This window comes from Taeniopygia guttata, chromosome 5 (genome assembly GCF_048771995.1).
Source record: "Taeniopygia guttata chromosome 5, bTaeGut7.mat, whole genome shotgun sequence".
Taxonomy (NCBI): Eukaryota; Metazoa; Chordata; class Aves; order Passeriformes; family Estrildidae; genus Taeniopygia; species Taeniopygia guttata.
The window spans coordinates 23,484,439-23,505,597 of NC_133030.1; the positions used below are offsets into that span (position 1 = coordinate 23,484,439).

The following is a 21,159-nucleotide window of genomic DNA, read 5'->3' on the forward strand; positions in this document are numbered from 1 at the left end:
TAAATAAATTGTAGATGGGCCAAGTCATTCAGAAAGCAGATTAGTTTTATATAAGCCCATTGCTGTTCAAAATATAGGAAAATTTTCAAGTCTATCACCCTGCAATTCCTCAAGTTACACCAGCTGAAGAAGATAAAATTACTTTTTGCTGCTAAGACTTTTATAAAGAAATAGTTGCTAAAGTACATATAATGTACCTAATTTTTTTTCCATTAAAATCTGTCATAAATTCCAATTTCTGCTTCCATCACAATAAAATAAGTTTAAACACAGACATTATTTAAAGCTAAGCCATTCATGAAAGAAATGGCAATATCATAACAAATGTATTTAGTGCACTGTATTTTAAATGCTATAGGCTTGTGCAATTTATGTCCAATATTAAATAATAAGTTTTGTTGATCCTGGAGAACCTGCACACCTACCATATGAGATGGAGAGGGAAAATAAATAGATTACTGCTGTAATACATCCCTGCGTTATCATGGCAACTGCAGTGGGTTGACCCTGGCTGGATACCAGCTGTCCCTGAAGCCTTGGACAGGTGGATCTGCTCCACCTCAGGCTGCAGGGAAATCTCTGCTCTGGCACCTGGAGCACGCCTTCTCATTCTTCACTGACTTGAGTGCCTTGCTGAGCTCTTTCCTTCATGTATTCCCTCTTGTCACTGCTGCTGCCTGTTGTGCAGTTGGGATTTTTAATCCCTTCCTTTAAACTGTTATGTCAGAGGCTCTACCACCGTGGCTGAGGGGTCAGTGGTGGGTCCATCCTGGAGCCCCATGGCTTCAGCTCCATCACACACAGCAAGAGGCTCTGGCAGCTTCCCACTGAAACCATTCCTGTAGCCCTCCAGCTACCAAAACCTCGCTGTGCAACCACAATACACAGGCCTGGGAATTTCTAAGTTTATTCAGAAGATAACAGTGTGGGTAATTAGATAATATAAACACAATATATGCCATTTGTGTTTCCTCAAGCATTATAAAAATCTATATATTTCAAGCAGAGGTTTGTAGAATGTTAATTTTAATCCATACACAGCAATTCTCTTCTGCAGTGCAAAAAAGCAATCCCAGAATATATCTTAAAAAATATTTTTGTAAATACAAGTCTGACAGTGATACTACTCATACGCAAACATATGATTTAAGTAATTTTATATAGTAGCCAAAAAACTTACTAGTATGACTATTCAGCAAAAAACACACACAAAAAAACCCACCGAAACAGAAAAAACAAAACCAAGGAACCAACCAAAAATACCTACCAAACAAAAAAAAACCCTGAAGCTCTAAGACATACAAAAATAAATTAGCAGAATTCCACCCTGCAGATGATATACAGATTTGAGACAGGAATTCTCACAGACAAGTAGCAATAATAGAACACATACCTATAGTGATATGTTAGTTTTAATTCTTTTTCCTACAGGGAAGAGAACAAAGGACTAAATATCAATTCTGACAGGTCTACATCCATGATGCTTTCACATTTATTTTGAAAATTTAGTTTCTATCTTTTCTCTTTTGCCTTTAAATGAATACCAAGCAATGAAAATGAATTCTAATTTAGCTCATCACCATCGTTACAAGTTCTCCAATTGTATTGCCCCAACACAGCAAAAACTTTCTTGAAACACCTCTCAGCAGTCTCCAAAACATGACAGTCATCACTGGCCAGTAATTTCTATTAGCATTATTAGAAGAGATAGTAGCATCCTACTACGAGGCATACTAAAAACTGCTCTTCAGTAAAATGAGTTTCTATACATTTGAAAATACTAAAATGAAAACAAATTATTGTTTAGAAGAAAACAATGTTCTTGATTTTTACAGACTCTCCTTCTTTGGGATGAAAGAAAGATAATTCAAAAAAAATCCTGATATTCTTATAATATCATTATTTCTAATTTTGTTAGGATTGGCCTTTTATTTATCTTGAAAGCTTTTTTTAAGATCTGGATAATTGAATTATGGAATTCAAAACCAAAATAATTCTCACTTAATAGAATGATTGCATGTAGGATAAAGTCTCAAAAAGGCTAGTACAAGGAAAAAAAATTAAAACTGATTCTTAACCTCCAAAATGTTTCAAAATCTATTTAGCTATATGAAAAATGAAAATGTAAAATTCCCATTCCATGGCTGGTAGCCATCAGAATTCCCTTTTCACAATCATGACTGCACAAAAAAAGGCAACAAAGCAAAAAATCAGGTTGAAAAATGTTCTGTACCCTAAATTTCTCTCATGATTCCATATTCCTCTGTACAAATATGAAATACAGGACTGTGCTCCCATCAGCACACACTAATGTTCTAATAAAATGTTCCATGCTTATTGCACCCCAAATTCGTTGGAATGCATGCAGACTTCTCTGAATGTTAATGATTAATGCTTAGCTCTACTTTATACATTAAGCACAAACAAATGACTACAAGACTGACACATATGAGTCACAACATAAATTCATTCCCTATAATTTGTGTCTGCTATCAGTGGAGAACCTACAGTTCCAAACTTAAAAGTCATTTTGACATCTGTCGTAAACACTGATAACCAATCACCCATTTATATACTTTTCTTATAAAATCTTTGTGGATGTATGAAAAGTTACAAATGAACAGGCAAGAACAAAGTTTGGGAAGGAGGCAACAGCAGGCGTTAATAGACACACAGTATTAATGAATGAAAGAATGGAAGAAAAGTAATTTTCAATTTACCTGTCCTCAGTAATTCATGGCACTGTCAATTGTCCTTCATGTCAAAATGATGTGTATTTATTTTCTCAAAAGGTACGCGGTGTCTTAGGATATGTCCATGTTAACAATCTCCATTGCACATTCCTTTATTTTCTGGCAACCTGTGCATGTGGAAGGGGGAAAAAAAAACCATCTCATGTTGTGGTGTGTCTCATACTGACAGAGAATGAGCTTATCATGTGCTTTGACCATCTAAAACATACAATCTGTAAACAAAGAAAATAAAGAGAATTCATCTGGTTTTGACTTGAAGTTATATTCTGTTCTGCTTCTCTTAATCAACAATAATTTTAATAATAATGTAGAACCTGTTCTTGAGACAGCATAAAGTGGGTAGTCTATGCTACAGTCATTATCCCATTTACCAGACAAATATTTGCCAATTCACAAGAGAACTCAATGACAAAAGTCATTATACTTGTCTGAACTGCATACATTGAAATGCAGCTAGTTAATTTATTATGGGTTGGGCTTTTCCAATGTTTATAGAATTTTACAGCACTTGGCAGGAGCTGTACTTTCAAGGCCAAATGTACAATGCCAGGGAGCACCTGGGAACTTGAGAATTCTTTGTGCACAAACTCTCTCTGACAGTAGTGCTACTTTCTGACAGGAATTAAATGCCAGGTATCATCACCATGACATACATAAATCTTCCCTACTAACTGCAGATCTGAACAGTATTTTTTTTTATCCTCTAGGACAAGCTTTTCATCATACTGATTCCACTGCAGTGGAATCAGTATCAATGGAATCAGGAATACGTGTGACAGTCATTAATGGGTACTGAGATATTTTGTTAATCTGGAGCTACTATATAGTAGCTATAGGAACAGTTACTCTGCTGAGGAAAACAAAATTCTAAGGCAGGTGTGTACTATGCTAATTTTGCACAATGTAGCTATTCAAATACCTGGAAATGTAATTTCTCCTTTGGAGTAAAAAAAATCTAGCAGTAAACAGAGTGATCTCTAATTAATCAACAGATCACAGATATATTTGACAAGTTCATGCCAAACATAAATACTTCCACAGAAAATATGAAATCACTTGAATACCAGAGAGCTCATTTCCTCTTTGTTCAGAGGCAATGTGTGAAGGACAACTCAGGGATGAAAATACAGTAACATTCCTTAATTTGAGATATTGTAATATTTGCAGTTTCTCTTATGTATCATATCAGCTAAATATTTACCAATTACAAATTACTAAAATGGATGTATCTAGTTAATATGCAATGCAGATTTAAAATAAATGTTTTGAACACTTCTATCTTGTTTTCTCCCAAGAGCGTCTTTCTGTCCCAAAGACACATTATCACTTGCCTTTATTAGCTCATTGTGATCCAGTAGGTTTATTAATTAACTGTAAATTTTCTCTGCTGATTGCTTTCTATGAATATAAGATAGATTAGTTTTGGTACCTAGGAAAGCAAAATCATCATTTAAAACTTAAGTGGAGTGGTCTAATAGTTTTTTATCATCAGAAAGAATTTCTATTTCAGCAGAGATGTTAAAAAACATTCTTTTTCATATTTATGAAATATAAAAATAGAAATAGAAACATTGAATCTTATACAAAAATATAATAATACAACATATAGGAAATATAATGTAAAATTAAAAAATTGTCATTCTTAAAAGCATGAAAAAAATGCTTTATACATACACCTACACCACTGATATATTATTCATCTTCCATAATAAATGAGAATAATCAGGGGATAAAAATAGACACAAGAGAGAAAAACCCATCAGACACATTCACAGTCACAGATTATACCACAGTTTAATTTACTATTATATAAGGAATACTAAAAAAATCACAGCTGTTCTGAAACTTAATCAGCGGGATCATTTGAAAACTTCTTTGTAGGAAGAGATTTTTCTCCTGTGCTGTATAAAGATCAGAATTTGGCTTAATTGTACCATTAAAATTATGAGAACCACTCGGTCAAAAAACAGAAGGTACTTATCATCTTGCAAATTATTATTACAAATTACTAGATTTTAAATTAACCTCAACTATTTTGCCTGCCATTAATAGTTTATCCTTGCCAAGGATGATATGAACCACCTTTGACAACAGCAGACAAAGGGATCAGATGAAATTCCAGTCTGCAAACTAGATCACACACTTTTCTTCTTTGTACAAAGGCAGTGAAGATTATTCTATAATTACAGATTAACAACCATCTCATAGTAAACTGTTAAGGTAATTCTTCAATTTAAAAAATTCTTAATCTGTTTTTTTTTAATATATCACAAAATTATTCAGCACTGAATATTAATCCAAATTTACCAGCAGTTAGCTGAGGTATTTCAACAACCACAGAGAGCTCACACTCACATATGCCCTGTGTATGCTGATAACTACCATCAGCCAGCTCCTCTTCTGCTCTCAAACACAGTTCAGGGAATGGGATGTTGGAACAGGAACTGGTGACAGAGTGACTCTGACTGCAGAGGTGCTGTTTCTAATTCACCCATATATTTCAAATGGGTCACCAAGGATGGGAATGGGCATTATGCTTAGGAAAGCATTGAACATAAGGATTTTATCTTTTGGCCTGTTTTCCACCTGTAAAATTACAAAAGTAATTCATTGTATACTTTATATTTGTATGTGTAAACAATAGACAGAACTATTTCTAAAATGCATACAACAATGATAACAACCTCATACAGATGTTTTCATAATACAAGTAATAACAGCATTACTCAATAATCTTATTTTTAAACAAGTATTATAATTGCCACTGAGGAACTGCCTGGAGTATAAATACAATGATGATTATACACATGATGATTAATTACTGAACAATTTTCCTTCTGTGTTTGAGAATAACTGAGAATCTTTAAGGTTGGAAGGGATCTGTGAAGACCATTTATTCCCAGGTTTCAAAGGCATGGAACGTTTTGAGGATGGGCTGAAGTAAGTATTTGGTTATTTTTTTCTCATCCTGCCTCTAACATCACAGAATACTATTTCCTGATCATGTTCCTACCATACAACAGCCACTGAAGAGAAGACTGATCTTTCATCTACTAGCAGCATGCTATTTTGTTGTTAAAACATTTTACTATAGTTCAGCAACCTGTTACTGCCTCAAAACTTTAAAATAATTTTTGACTCTTTAATTTCAAATTCTGATTCAGTTTTGCTTTCTGGTAGTTTCCCAGTGCACATATCCATACATTCAATTTTCTCTTTTAAAAGTACTATTTCTCAGTCTGATGTGATTTCTCTGTTTCCACAGCAAAGTTTGCATGGTTATGAAAGGGCAAATTCTCTCATCTCTCACCATATTGTATTTAAATAAAGCCTTACTTTCACAGTCCTTCTTGTCCCTCACAGAAACTGCAAGGAACTGATGGTTCCATGCTGAAAAGAATCTGACTCCCAAATAGACTAAGTCAACATACCACATTGTAGAAGTCTTGGCTGAATGTATACTTGGGATTTTATGGAACTGACTCAATTGTTCCTACTAAAACAATAAATCATACAATTTGTTGGCATATTGTGTGTATATATATGGCATATATATATATATGAATGTGACAAAATGTGCACATCTATTTCTCTTATTTATCACCTAGGGAAAATAAATTAAAATGTGTTCAATACTTGAGAGACAACTGGGACACTCAATGAAGGATATTCAGAACTCAACCATGTTTTAGAAAAGGATTACTGTTTTCTTTCTTGAACAACATTCATGTATCACACAGAAAAATTCCTTGCATGCATGAACCACCATACAGCTTTTAGAGATAGAGAGTCCACCCATGTAAAATGGATTAATTAAAGACAGGTTGATAAACCATTCCTTTACCACTGCATAGGAATAAGCCACAATTTAGGCACTTTTTATTAAGGTATTTTCTTATTCTCTCATTGCTTTGAACTGCCTGATTTCTTTTGACAGGGTATTTCTCCATTCTCAATGATAATATCATTTCCCCCTCTATAAAAACTTCTCTATTCTAACAAAACATTCCTAACAAAACAAAAAGTGTGAGCAACACAACAGAAAATAACTTTCACCGCCATGAACCACTGTTTTTTAACCCATTCCCTGGTGTCTGGCTTTGAATAGAGTCAGTAACATCTGTGCAGAATTAATACTACACAAAGCACATAGCAAGCCAATCAGAATATAAAAGTTTTATACCCTTCTCACACAGGTATGGAAGACTATATATACTTCAAAACAGAGTGAAAATAGCTATAACTTAATTATGGGGATATTCAATCACAGCCCAGGATGCATTTGTGTCCAAAAGTTAACAGGAGGAGAGCCTCCCCCTCATCCTTGCAAAGGAAGCTGCTTCAAAAAAACCGTGAAGAAGCACCACCAACTGATTCAGAGTGCCCTCTCCCAGGCACAAAAGGCTTCCTGAGAGGAAAGTCTTCTCACGTCATGTTCAAATGTGTCCCTTCAACTCCTAAACGTAACAGGAACAGCTTGAGGTGCAATAGCTTTGAAGTAGACTGGAAAAAGGGACAGTGCAGTGGAAGTTTTTACTGGTTGCAAAGCTTTTAAATGATGCCTTATGTATACAGTTTGCATGAAATTTCAGTGTAAATACTACTGATATTTTAAGCTTCTGTGTAAACATTCCTAAATTTAACACTGCATTATATTGATTTAAGTCATTTTTAGCTAGCTTAAACTAAATCAAGATATGACACATTCTGGAACGTGAATGTCTACACTGGGGCTTACACTGAAAGAACTGAAGCTATGAGTCATTAAAGGGTTTTAGCAGAAATTTTATCTGGACTTAAGTCATCTTCATATACTCTGTATGTGAGTATCTGTATAATAGCATCTGTGAAAGATGCTGTTCAGTGAGAAAGTCAATATAGAATTTCCTTACTATAAAGAGGAGAACCAACTTTGGGACACAGGGAATAACCATATCATAATTAGTATTTATGTATGCAGATACTGAAACTATTTTTCAAACCATGATTGGCAAGTTTCAATGATTTAATTTGTCAAGACAGAACAGTATTTAGCTTTAATCAAAAAAGTAAAGATTGCAAAACAAGAAAAAAATTATATTTACATTGCTTTAAAAAAAGCTTCATGTTTATTCATCAGCAACTGAAAAATATAATCCACAAAATTTATTTGTATACTCCTAGAATTCACACACATCTAAAAACCTTAGTCCATACCTAATTAAGGTCAAAAAAGGACTATCCTATTCTCATAAATACATGGCTATACATAATTGCTATATAAATAAGTAACATCTTACAATCAGATTAGCCTGAGTTTATGAAATTGGTATTACATTTTACAAATACCTTGGAAAAAAAATTTGAGTCTCATAATAGGAAGATATTGTAAAAAGTAATTATTATTCCTTTCTTACAGTGCGCTCAGAATTAAAGAAAAGCTGATACACATTCTGCAATTTATTAATCTAAGACAGGTTCTTATCTCTGAGAAAGTCAAAATAAACCATGTCATCATTATTACTTAAATATTACTGAAATGAAAAATGAAACAAGCAAGGAAACAGAAAAACACCTGAAAACCTATAACAAACTTTTACAGAAATATCTATTTCTATTGTCCTTTGCAGTTTTACAGATATAGTTCTTGATATTTTCTAGTAAAATTAATCCATATGTACTAGAAATAGCATAGCTCATATCAGTCTATATCTCAATTTTCTCAAAAACCTTTGATCCAAACAGAGGTTTTTAACTGGATATCTTATCTTCTCTAGGACCCCTTTCACAGGCAGCATAATATGGAGAGTGGCCATGGAGTTCTGTTTATGTTCAGTATAATTTGATTTATTTCATTATATGCAGTTCTGAATGCTATATAAAGGCACTTCTTGCAAATACTGTCTTAGTCATTTTACCATCCAGAGATTAATTTCAATTAAGACATTTTTCACATCATAAAATAACAGCAAACACTTTTGATGAAAGACCCAAATTTGTTTTGTTTTTTTTTTTTTAGTAGTATTTATTTATTTCAGCAATAAGGCATGCCTGTAGGTACATACTAAAGTAAATGGAAGACAAAAGTTTGGCTTTTTTCCAGAGAACCTACTGATTTGCAATTCCTTCCACCTCTGCCCAGATCCATCTATGAATAAAACCTCCCCTCTAAGTGTGTGAAAACACATATATGCCCTCCCTTAATAAATTAAAAAGATAAAATAAAAGTTAACAGAACAATAAAAATTAAAAAAAAAATAGCACACACAACATAGCATCTACTACAATAGTTTCATAAAGGAGAGAGAAAAGTTTCTATCACTCCTTTGTCCATGATTTTCCCTATGTGTGAATTATTATTTCAACAGCTTGCAAACTATTAAACATAAGTTATGACCTATTATTCTGGAACAGATGAACTAAGGTGTGTTGGTTTTCGCTGGGATAGAGTTACTTCTTTTCACAGTACCTCTGTGGGGCTGGGTTTGGATTTGTGCTGAAAGGTTTTGACAACACAGGGATATTTTTGTTACTGCTGAGCAGTGCATACATAGAGTCAAGGGCTTTTCTGCTCCTTATCCCACCCGAGCAGTGAGGAGCTGTACACAAGAGGCTGGGAGGGGACACAGGACAGCTGTCCCCAGCTGATCAAAGGGACATTCCACACCATATGGCACCATGCTCAGTATATTAGGGTAGAAGGAAGGGGCTGGCTGGGGAACATGGTCAAAGTGACGGCATTTGTCTTCCCCACTAAGCTTGATGCGCATAGAACCCTGGGAAGTGCTGACCGAATTCCTTGGCTTGGATTACTTGCATGCATGATTTTTGCTTTATCTATTAAACTGTCTTTATGCCAACCCACAAGTTCTGTCACTGCTGGGATTCTCTGCCCACCCCACTGCAGTGTGCAGGGTGAGAGAGGCTGTGAGCAGCACTGTGGTGCTTGGCTGCTGGCTAGGGCTAAACCACACTATGAGGATTACACATATCTGCCCTTGCAAAAATGAACCTGAGAAAAGATCAGCACACACTGCATCAATCCCTGCAGCAATCAGCAGAAAATGAACACACATTGACCAATAAGTGGAATAATCGCTTTGTTGACAATCTCACTGAAGATCAACCTCTGCAACTAAGTGGATAGAGAGATAAAAAGAAAGACATGATAAGAATAATCTATCATCTCTCTTTGCTGCTTTATATGATCATCTCCCATTAATCACATGCATGTCCAGGTAGCCATGGATCTAGGATCATATGACACTTCTGATCACAATAGTTTCCTTTGCCCTTCTGTCCACAGATAATATGAACATATTCCACTCATCAGAAAAGTATTTCTACTATGTATAATGTTAAAACACCTTATTGTAATAATTGATATGGTTTACCCCTCTTTACTTCATAATTAAATTCAGGAGAAGTCAGCAAATCCACAGTGGACTTATGGTCCCAATTTATACTTGCAAATATTGTAAGGTCCCATGAGTATTATATAACCGCTGATACACCAGTTGTACATGACTTTTCTAAATCCATACATTGCACAAGAAGGAAAAAAAAAGAAAAATAAATCACTATCTGAGATGGATGCAAAGATGCAAATCAAGAAAGTATTACACACCCATTCATAGACTAGATGGAAAGAGATATAGATTACTTTTTTCTTGCTGAAGTAAACTTAAATTACCCTTAAAGTTAACCTTGGTAGGACATTAGAAATTTTATGAACTGTATTAAAACATAACAATTTTTAAAGATAATAAAAGCAGACAATTTTATTTTTTAAAATCCATAACAAAAAATCAATAATGCAGTAACATGATCTATAAATCACTGGACTATTGAAAAAACAAGTGTGAAGATGTGTTTAGAACAGTGGAAAGCAAAACAGTTGCATAAAGGGATAAAAAATTTAACTATACATTGCTTCTTTGCATAGAGTCCATTAATCAGGCATGTAGGTGTGAGAGATATTTGGCATTCAAGTGGCTGGGCTGTGCAGTCTGGATATCCTGCATTATCATATGATGACAAGAAATAAGATTATTCTATCCTCTTCATTCAGACTTTTTAGGAATTTAAGTAGATTCACCTGGAAAACCATCAGTTTCTTTTGTGATAATTGCTATATTTTCTGATTTGAACATAGCAAAAGCCAAAGTCTCAGGAACATAATGAAGAAAAAAAAGGAAGATCAAAGATTTTTATACAATTTACTAGCACAGACATATCTATATATACACATATATATATATATAAACATATAGACATATATACACAAATATATTATTCCATTTGATTACAGATTAATCAAAGTTACTCAAAAGCAGTGAGAAAAAAGCTCCCAAGACCTGCAAATATGGGAATTTTTAGAAAAAAATCATGAGATAAAAGTAATCCAAGATGCATATATATGTGAAATGTAATACAAAGCAGTGTAGTTTGACTGAAAGTACATTACCCATCCCTACCTTGACAAATATTTTAAACAAGAAAATACCTGGGGTTTATTCATGCTTTTTAAGTTTGATTGGTTTATCTGTGTTTATTCAAGTATCTGAAAATGGAGAAAAGAAATTGGATGATATTTACTGATATATCCAACGTTCTTCACTTACTGAGTAAAAAGGATTTCCATTAAATAGTGCAATCTTTTAAACTGTATATGGAAAGACTAAGGTGACAAGTTTAATGCTCTTAGAAGTTCCTAGACAACCAAGAAAACATGACCATAATGAATGAATTGGTATTGCTCCACTTTTAATGCAACTGTACAAAACCTATTCTGGACTTCAGTAGATCACAATGCATGTGCAAGGAATATTAATTCAAGCTATAGAAGATAACAGGATCATCATCAAAAGAATAGAATCCAATCTTATAAGAGGAATTGGAAATGCTTAGCTCATTCACTCTAAAAAAATGAAGGTTAAAAGAAGATACAATTACAGTCTATAAATGTATTGGCTTGTTAAAATTAGAAAGAAAAGAGAACTTTTAGTGTAAAGGGCAGTGTCATAAAATCAAATGTGCATACCCTAATGCATTTCTTAATAAAAACAGAAAAGGCTTCTGAACATTAAGATAGTTCATTTTCTGTAATAGACTTACACCCTGAGAAGTGGGGACAACTGTCCTTTCAAATTTACACTCAACAAAATTCAGTGAATTTTGTTTCTTAAGACAGGCTGAATTGATTTTAAGAAATGAAACACATGATCTGGTGGCATTGTAGAAGAGAGACTCTGTCAATAAAGTGTATTACAACAATAAAATCAGTTTTAGTTGATTTTAGTCTCTGGTCAGCTGTATTCTCACACAGGAACACCTTGACCATATTCACATATTTATTCTCCATAAGTAATTTCCAAAACTACACATTTCTTCAGTTTGAAAATCAGTCAGTAATGTAAGCCACTTATCATATTCTATTATGATGCCCACGACTACCCTTAAAATACAGTATTTGCTTTGGAAATTAAAAATCTTTATAACACTTACCTTTCAGAAGAAAAACAAGGGTGGTACTTTAGGCATATATAAAATATAAAACGTCTCAAAACCAGCCAGAAATCCATGTTCTACAATTATTCCTACTTGTGTAGCTGTTTACTTCAGTAGCTCCTACCATTAATCATTCCTCATCACCCCAGCATTACTGACGGATTTGTTATGGGTGGATACAATGATATGCACGCACATTGAGTAGGTGTTGCAATATTCCAGACATTTTCTTTTACTGTTTGCATGAAAAACAGTGGAAGTTGAACACAGAAACAAATTCTTGCTAGAATTTGTTTACTGAGGTTTTTTTTTTCCTCTTCTTCTTTTTCTTATAAATGTTTCAAAGTAGTGGCGCAGCTGAACTATAGGAGAAACTCCAACACAAAGTAAAAAAGACACCAAGATTAGCATGAACAACAAACTGCTGAGGGGAAAAAACAGACTGGAGTTGGAAACCGTTTAAGATCTGCAGTGAAAACTGGGTGAGCACTAGATATAAACAAGCCATGGTATCAACATTCAATGACTTACTGGTTTATCCCTCTAAATATTTCTCCTCAGATAAAATTGTGAAGGCCATATTAGTAACTTTTCAGAGACAACATGCAAACAGAAATAAAGGTCCTATTTCCCTTCCTCCCATGGAATTATTTTATATTCTATATCAGTAATTCATCTTATTGATTTTGCAAAACTAAATACCTACTCCTGTCTGAATCCAACGCCCAAAGGAAAAAGAACTTTTGATTTATATAATTGGGAAGAGAATATAAAATCTTTGTTTGGGGAAAAAACACCCCACGTTAAATGAAAACACATAAATTAAATTGAATGAGAAAAAACTCACTTTTAAACATTAATGAGATTTAACACCAAAGCATAGTGACAGTGTCAAACCCCTCTATTTCTTATGCCTTCATAAGGTTTTTTGATTTCTTCACCTATATAGGACATGTATCTTGGTTAAATACCACATTGGAAAGAGTTGTCCAAAGCAGATTACCCGAAAATACAGTATATTCACTTTCTAAATATATTGATTGCTGTGGGCAAAGAGAGGTGATGAAGTTTCTTAAGACTTTTCATGTCATGGAAGACTACAGGAAAATAAGAATGTGAGCTAAAAAGATAGGATATCAGAGTCTGTAGACCTCCAAGGAATGAAACAGGTTGAGGTGTTAAAAAGTCCTGCTGTGTCAAGGATAGCTGAATTAAAGTTTTTTCCCTGCCCCAACAAATACTGCAACAATAGTCCCTGGAAACTGTTGTATCATAAGAACACCGTCTCCAGTTATTTGACAACAAAAAGCCAACAGCAATATGAAAAATCTCTCTTTGCCAGTACAGAAATTAAAAAAACAAACAAACAACAACAAAAAAAACCAGGATCAGATCTATTGTTTATAACCCTGTTTGGGAAAAATTAACACAACTTATAGATACAATTCTTGAAATTCCAACGACAAAATATAATTGCATGTTTGTCTTTCCTCCTAAAGTTAGCAAAACTAGGGAAAATAAAGGGTGCTATCTTTTTTCCCATGCAAATTTCTCATCCATTTTTCTCTCAGAATGACTCCCAGGTTGGAGGAAATTAGAGAGTATAGATACCATCATAAAGAAAGAGTATGTTATAAACACCTGCGTAACAGCTAAATCATTAATTTTTCCATTTCCTTAGTACTGGCTTGAAATACTCATTCCAATTCCAATTAGATGTTTCTACTTAGTTTCTGGAGGACACATTCATGACACAATATCAATATCAGATACCCTTCTCTGATAGACCTCTTCACTAGCAGAAATATGCTTATTCTTTTGATGGGCTTTTACTGTGCGAACTTTAAATCAGCAGCCCTCTCCTCCTACTCTAAGAATTTCTGAAATGACCATGTACCTGCCATTAACAAGAATTCTCTACAGAATGAAGTGAAAGTCAAACCAATTTTGTATTTCAAACTTACTCTGCCTACTGAATCAGCTCAGAGATATGATAGGAAGAGTTTGGAATTAGTTTTTTGATACTGATGCCTGACACATGCAGTGGGACAGGGAATGGCAACTCTATATGGTTTTAAACATATAATTAATAGCAGGTTGTTATAGGTATATAATGAAAAGTTAAAAAAAGGATAGAAATACTATATCAAGAGGAAGCTTAAATTATGGTCAACATAGTAAAGGATGATAAATACTAAACTGATTAGTATGGTAAATGGATTTTATAATTCTTTTTCTAAAATAATCTCCTAAATTTGAAGAGGAATCTAGCTGTAAAATCTAACTATTTGAGATTCTATATTCTCAGATTTTAACTCATCTGTAGGTATCATACATTGCTGTATGATGATATGCAATGGACAAACTTTGACACTTAAAAAAGATGTGGAGAACTTCTACAAGATTTGCACATGAAGTAGGTTTATGAGGTACAATTTTCTGATGACAAGAAATAGTAACAATGTGCTAAGAAGTAAGAGAGAAGTATTTACTATACTTTATTCTCCATTATTGCTCTTTAACATAGTCCGCTGAGAAAAAAAAAATGACAATAACAAAACAAAAACAACAATAACAAAACAACAAAACAACCAATAACAAAATTTTCCACATACTACTGAAAACACTCATCAGTGCTTGGCATTTTAAATTCTCAGCATCAGTGCTGACAATATCACTGAGTCAAATATTATGGCTAGATATCTAAATGCTGAATAACTGCATGACTAAATACATCTGTATTCATTAAGGCTAAATCAATGATAATCAAGATTCTTGTTTGTGCAGCAAACAAACTGCTACTAGAATTATGGAGAATTTTAGAACTTCACAAGTACTTCTGTTTTCATACAGCATTATGCATTATCAGTTCTGTTGCAGGACTTGTTTTGAGAGATCAGATATGATGGAACTGACTCAGTCTGAGACATGAATCTGTGTCTGAAAAGACAACCACATACCCTTGCTATATTTTCTTTGTGGGATTTTTTTTTTCTTAATATGAAGATAATGAGCAGAATTTAAAGTCTAATTACTGAAACTTGAATCACTGATTTCACATATCTAGAAATACTGCTACAAAATGACACAAAGACAAAAAAGCATAACAATTGCATTTTCAGTGTCACACTGGAACACTTTGGCTAGATCTAACCTATTATCTATTTATTGCACATATCCTTATGTATCACAGAATGACTCACAGAGCTAAAATAATAATTTTTAAAAATATCTGAATTTCATGCTGGATTGACAGCTCTGGAGAGTTAAATTTTCTCCTCATTGGCAGTGCAGAAACAGTGTCAGTGGATGTACTACTAGCTCATTCTCATCACCACCCACTTGGAAGAGACTATTGTTAAAGGCAAAAGATTTCTTAACTTTACATGACAATGCCTGCGGCTTTGAGTCATATATGGCCTCTTTTTAAGAGCTGATAAGCACTTGCATTTCATACTGACTTCCAAAGAAATTAAGGGCAACTTGAATCTATGGAAAGCAGAAAGACAAAGTGTGCTGAAGTGATACACCTCAGACTCTAAGATCTTAAATTAGCAGTCATCTTGCAAATAAAAATAAATCCTATGTTTCTTAAATAAGATCACAAAACAAATTCAGTCAAGTAATTGCTGCAACTGCGCTAAAGTCAACACACCATTCAATTAAGCAAACGATCTGGTATCACTCTTAAAATTGTGGACAAAAATAATTTGAATAAAAATATCTTTCCTGTATCTCAAGAACAGGAATTGAATTACTACTAAAATTTCCACAGAGAAAGTGCTGTTGTATTTATCTATTTTAAGATTAACCTTTGATTGATATAAGTATTTCAAAAGTATACACCTATATAGACACAAAGACATATGGCATTACTGTTCTGTGAAAAGATCTTACTAAGATAGCAATTGCTCCTGCAAATGTAAAATAATTTAATTATAATCCATATAATCTAAATTGAATAGTTTCTGTTTCAAAGACTCACTTGCATGGTGCTAAGAAGCTTGGTAATTTCAATTAGAAATAACAGCTTTCGTGCTTTCATTCTGAAACTATCATAATGAAGTCACTGTAGGGCATTATTAGTATCACATATCATACAAAAGAAAAGCTGAGAACAGTCTTAAAAATCTACTTACCTTTTACCATGTTTTTAGACATTCAGTCTCAAAAGAAACATTAATGGACACACAATAATGCCTTAGCTATAGTCAAAACAAAAAAAACTTGCAATAAAAAGAAGAAACATGCAATAATTATTAAAAATCAAAAACTGTCAACAGATATACGAATGCCAACAATCCAGAAGAATGTTCCTTCAAAACAAAAATTGAATCTATAATGATTTTCTGGCAGGAGTTGACATTTTTATGACGACTGCTGTACATAAACAGGATTCATTTAATGTCAAAGCACTTTAGCAGCCTAAATTCATTGTGCATCATTTATATAAGACTTTAAGCCATACTCATATGCCTCACAGAAAAAAAAAAAAAAAAAACAAAAAAAACATTTAGTCTTCCTGTAAAAATTATGTCCATATAAGCTTATGTTCACACGCCTACAGAAATATGGTTTCATGTGTACAAGTTTGCATTATACTGACAGAGAAGCCTGTGAGACCTTGGCCACTCCTTGTGGCTGAGCTCCTGAAGCAGATATGAAAAAGGCATGAGAATGGAACATTATTAACTCATTGTATTTAAAGTTACACCTTGACTCATAAAAAAATTGAGTCAATACTATGTGTTGATACATAGCTTAGTAAGGTCAAAGAAACCCTAAGAAGACAATGGCACCTGTTTGGCACCTCCAAATTGTAAGTTGGAAGTGCAACATCATTCCTTTTAGATTCCAGATGCTAAAGGGCAGCTGACTGGCTGCTTGTGATAGCGCTCAAAGGAGTGTCAACAAGAATGCACATGTTTCCCATGAGCAGCTTTCTACAGTCATCTTTGAGGTTTCTTCCCCAACTACATGAAACACAAGTTTAAAACAGTAGTTGAGGTTCCTGAGAAAGGGCTGGTGGAATGAATCTTTATTAAAATTGACAAGTATACAGAATTAAATCTGGTATATAAAGACCCGAGACCCTATCAGTGTCCTGCTTTCTTGAGTTCTGAAGAGCATGCTGGAGGGGCTATTACTAGCCAAACATTGCAAGGAAGGGATAGATGAAAAGTAAGTACTTGAAAACCCATGAGACTGTTAGTTTGTTATCCATACCTTCCATACCTGAGAGAATTATGAGAGTTTTTGGCTTTTTTTTTTTTTTTTGTGGTGGTGGTGGGAGGGAGACTTTAAGGGCAATGTGACAAGGGAAGGATATTAGCAACAGAAGGGTTGATCCTCCAGTGAAGAAGAAAGAAAATATAAGAGATATTATATAAGACTAATTATGATTAACACTAATTATGATTAAGAAGCCTGCTAGGCAAATGAGACAGAAACACGTCAACATGGTTGCTTGAGTCAGAGATGGTCAGAACTGCTTTGAGGCACAGGACTAAGAGAATATTCAGGCCTCAGTCCATGCTTACACTTGAGAGGAAAGGAAAGATATGCACACGTAGAAAAAAAACAAGCTTCATCTGAAACATGCTGTTATTCGTTACTGTCATTATTGTTATGACATAGTCTATTGAACAACTAAAAAACCACACATGTCTGGGTTCAAGGCATATGAGGCATTGTTCTATCACAGATTCAATGTTTGATTCATAAAAGATCTGTAGAGGGAAGAGCACCACCTACTGAATCACATATGCCACTAGTAAATAGATTTTAGTTTTTTAAAGTTTTGTCATCTAATGGTGCTCAGTTTATGCAAAAGCCACTAATACACAAATTATTTTGTTCCAAAACACACATGAAATTTGACCTAGTTCAGGTTAGGCAATTCAGTCCATAGCATTTTTTTTTATAGTCTTTTCACTTCCTGTTTGTGTCTCTGTTCTTCCTGCATTCAGTTAACCATTTTTATATGAACAAAAATTCAGATACAAAGGAAGCTGGTATAACTTATTTCATTTTAACAGTTGATATGACTTTATAAACATCTCAGAAATATGCATCTGAGGTGTAATTCTAAGGGGTGGCCTTGCCCAGCCATGAGTTTACAACAGAGGGGAAAAGCTCTAGACTTGCAAACAAACTTCTTAATATATTAAGAGGAAAGATAGGTGATACTGGAGATACCTATAGCATATACTCCACTTTCACAACCAACCAGCTGAACTAGCTCTGAATGAAGCATGAAACAAAGACTTTTTTTTTTTTTTAGGCAGGAATTTGAGCAATGTCATTCATGTCCTGGTTTCCTCTCTGTATATCTTTGGATCAGTCCTCTGTGAAACTGTTGACCAAGCACATTATTAATGCAATGTTTGTGAGAAGGATGTTTAGGGACTCATGGAGTCCTGGCAGCTGTTTGTTACAAGCTTAGGGGAAAATATTTCTGGATGGATTCCAGAAGTAGAGCTTAAAGCATTTTTTTTTTTTTTTAATGCAGATATATTAGAGTGAACACATTAGAAGACATTAGAAGGAAGAGCATTACACTGTGACAATCAGGTCATGGCTGGATGAGAGACTAAAGAGTTTTGCATCCTCCTACAAACTCAGTGGTTTATTTCCCAATCAGGTCTCCTTCAGACACTTCTTTCAGTTCCTGGTAATGGTTCAAAGTTGAGAGGGAAGAGTATGCTAACAAGTATTGTGGAAACACTCAGTAGATGAGATGTGTAGAGTTGAAAATGAAAGAAAAGGAAAAGATCAATCCATTTGGCAACCTTGCCACTGCAGCTGTTATGGTACTCTGGAAATCAAGAAGGAAAGCATTCAAAATAGAAGTCTCATCCTGCTCAGCCCAAATGCAAATCCCTGTTTAAAAGTATATAAATTCATTTCTAATATACACCTGAGTTTGTGTCCATATTACTTTTCTCTAACTTTTCAAGAATCTAAAATGTTTGTGGAATCCTGCCTCTAAAAATTAGGTTAGGTCTTGGAACACCTAGAGACTTGAGAGGAAATTTTAGGCCTTGTTAGTTCAACAGTAACAGTACTATTGACTTAATGGAATCAAGACCACTCCGAGTTTGAGCTGTAGCTTAGACCATGAAATCAAAAAACAGATCTCTATTTCTCTCTGGAGGAATTTATTTTTCTGTGAACTCCATACTAGTTTTGACTAGTGCATAACATTGGCTAGGACTTTTAAGAAACCCATTAGTTTACAGGAAGGAGCTGTGACAAACTACATCGCCTATAGTCAAGCGAGACGTGAAAGGTAAAGCTGCAGAGGTAAAATAGAGAAGAAAAAAGAGCTACGAGGCAACTCAGGATTCAAGAGAAAAAACACTGACGTGATAAAATGTATAAATACCTAAGGGGGGGAATAGAGCTAGAACATGGCAATACAGGAACATCACAGACCATCCTACCCCAAAGAGCAGCAGCAGCTGACCCTGACCCATCCCTAATTGCTTCATTGAGGGTGATGAAGCATGTTAGTGATAAGTCTAAGTTTATTGCTAATTCTAATTATCCCTTCATGTCTCAGTCAACAAATTACTGCTTTTTACTTTTAAATGGAGCCCTGCTCACCCTCTCTTTCTGTAGAGCAAAAGCCATCCAGACTGATCCAGAGAATGAGACACTTATCTTCAATGGACCTTTACCTGTTCTCTTGTCACAAATTATATCAGACTCTCCATGTCGTGCCTCAAATGGCAAATGTTTTAATCACCCATAATTCCATCATAATTCCATCCTATTTTTTTACAGTAACTGCACTATATTTGATGACAATTGTAGCATAATTTATGCAGAGTAATTGTTTTAAAATAAATACCTAATTAAAGTAATTTCCATTATTTGAGCCCATACAAGCTCAATGGTGCAACACTAAACGTACAAGAATAACAACGTAAAAACCTAAGGCATTTTTCTACTACTACATTGTTTATTTTCCTTTTGGCTTGAATTACTAGAGGGAAACTTGGAAAGGAGGAACAAGGATGGATGTTTGCTTTTACTCTAAAACATATAACTTAATAATACTTTTTAAAAGTGTCTCTATATTTTCCATGGTGTTCTTCCTTTTTACTGAAACTAACAAAAGACGTTATGAAAACTCAAATATTAACCACTTATTTGGACAAAGCACATATTTAAATGGTCAGTAATTCTAGTCTACAGCCAAAAGATAAGGACTTACAATTTTCTTTCACATAATACCTTTTAAACTGTGAGAATGTCATCATGCTCTTTAAAGGGCAGGAGAAAAAGGGCTGGGGAGAAGCACATAATTCTAGTGCTATATCCCAGCACTGAAATGGATTGCTGCCAACTGTAAACATACTTAATTCATGTCTTGTTATAAGAGAATATGAAGGCCAGTTATTAGATACATTTATGGTACCATACAAATGTTGGCAGTGTTTTATAGTGCTGTCACATTCAGAAAAGCAATAACAGAAAATACAACATTTAATATAATTGCTCCTTTCCTACCTACAGAGAAATATCTCAACCACTTTTAACACTAATTTTCTGATTCTCTGAACTTTACATAGCAAATATCAGTACTGGAGAGTAAAGTCTGATGTACTAAGTTTCCTCTCCTGAAATAATCCACACTATTGTGAACCAAGTTGTGAAAATAGTTCTGTGGGCAGAATAGTGGGATGGGGGCTGGAAGGGAGTAGTGAACATTAACAAAGCATGATTGGATAACTCCAAGTGATAAACATTTGTATTTCCACAATACATAGAACAGAGATAAGAACTACACAGCGATTCCGGAATTTGAACACTCATTTAAAGTTTCAATCAAAATATATGAAAATGTCTAGTAGTATTTTAAAGAGATTCTAGCTAAGTATAAAAGATGTCCTTTTGTTTCTTTCCCCAG

General features: G+C 34.2%; 1 protein-coding gene across 16 annotated transcripts in view; it reads right to left on the bottom strand.

Moving 5' to 3' along the window:
* Positions 1 to 21,159, bottom strand: part of LRRC4C (leucine rich repeat containing 4C) — a 481,162-nt gene that overhangs the window by 206,405 nt on the left and 253,598 nt on the right. For 14 of the 16 annotated variants that reach the window (XR_012056301.1, XR_012056302.1, XR_012056311.1 and 11 more), the window contains exon 3: positions 2,721 to 2,860. The exons of 1 other annotated variant lie outside the window; for it this stretch is intronic. The gene's annotated coding sequence lies outside the window, so the exon portion shown is untranslated. Of the gene's footprint in view, positions 1 to 2,720; positions 2,861 to 12,239; positions 12,383 to 21,159 lie in introns of those variants that run through there. One more of the 16 variants, XM_030274120.4, reaches the window with a different exon arrangement.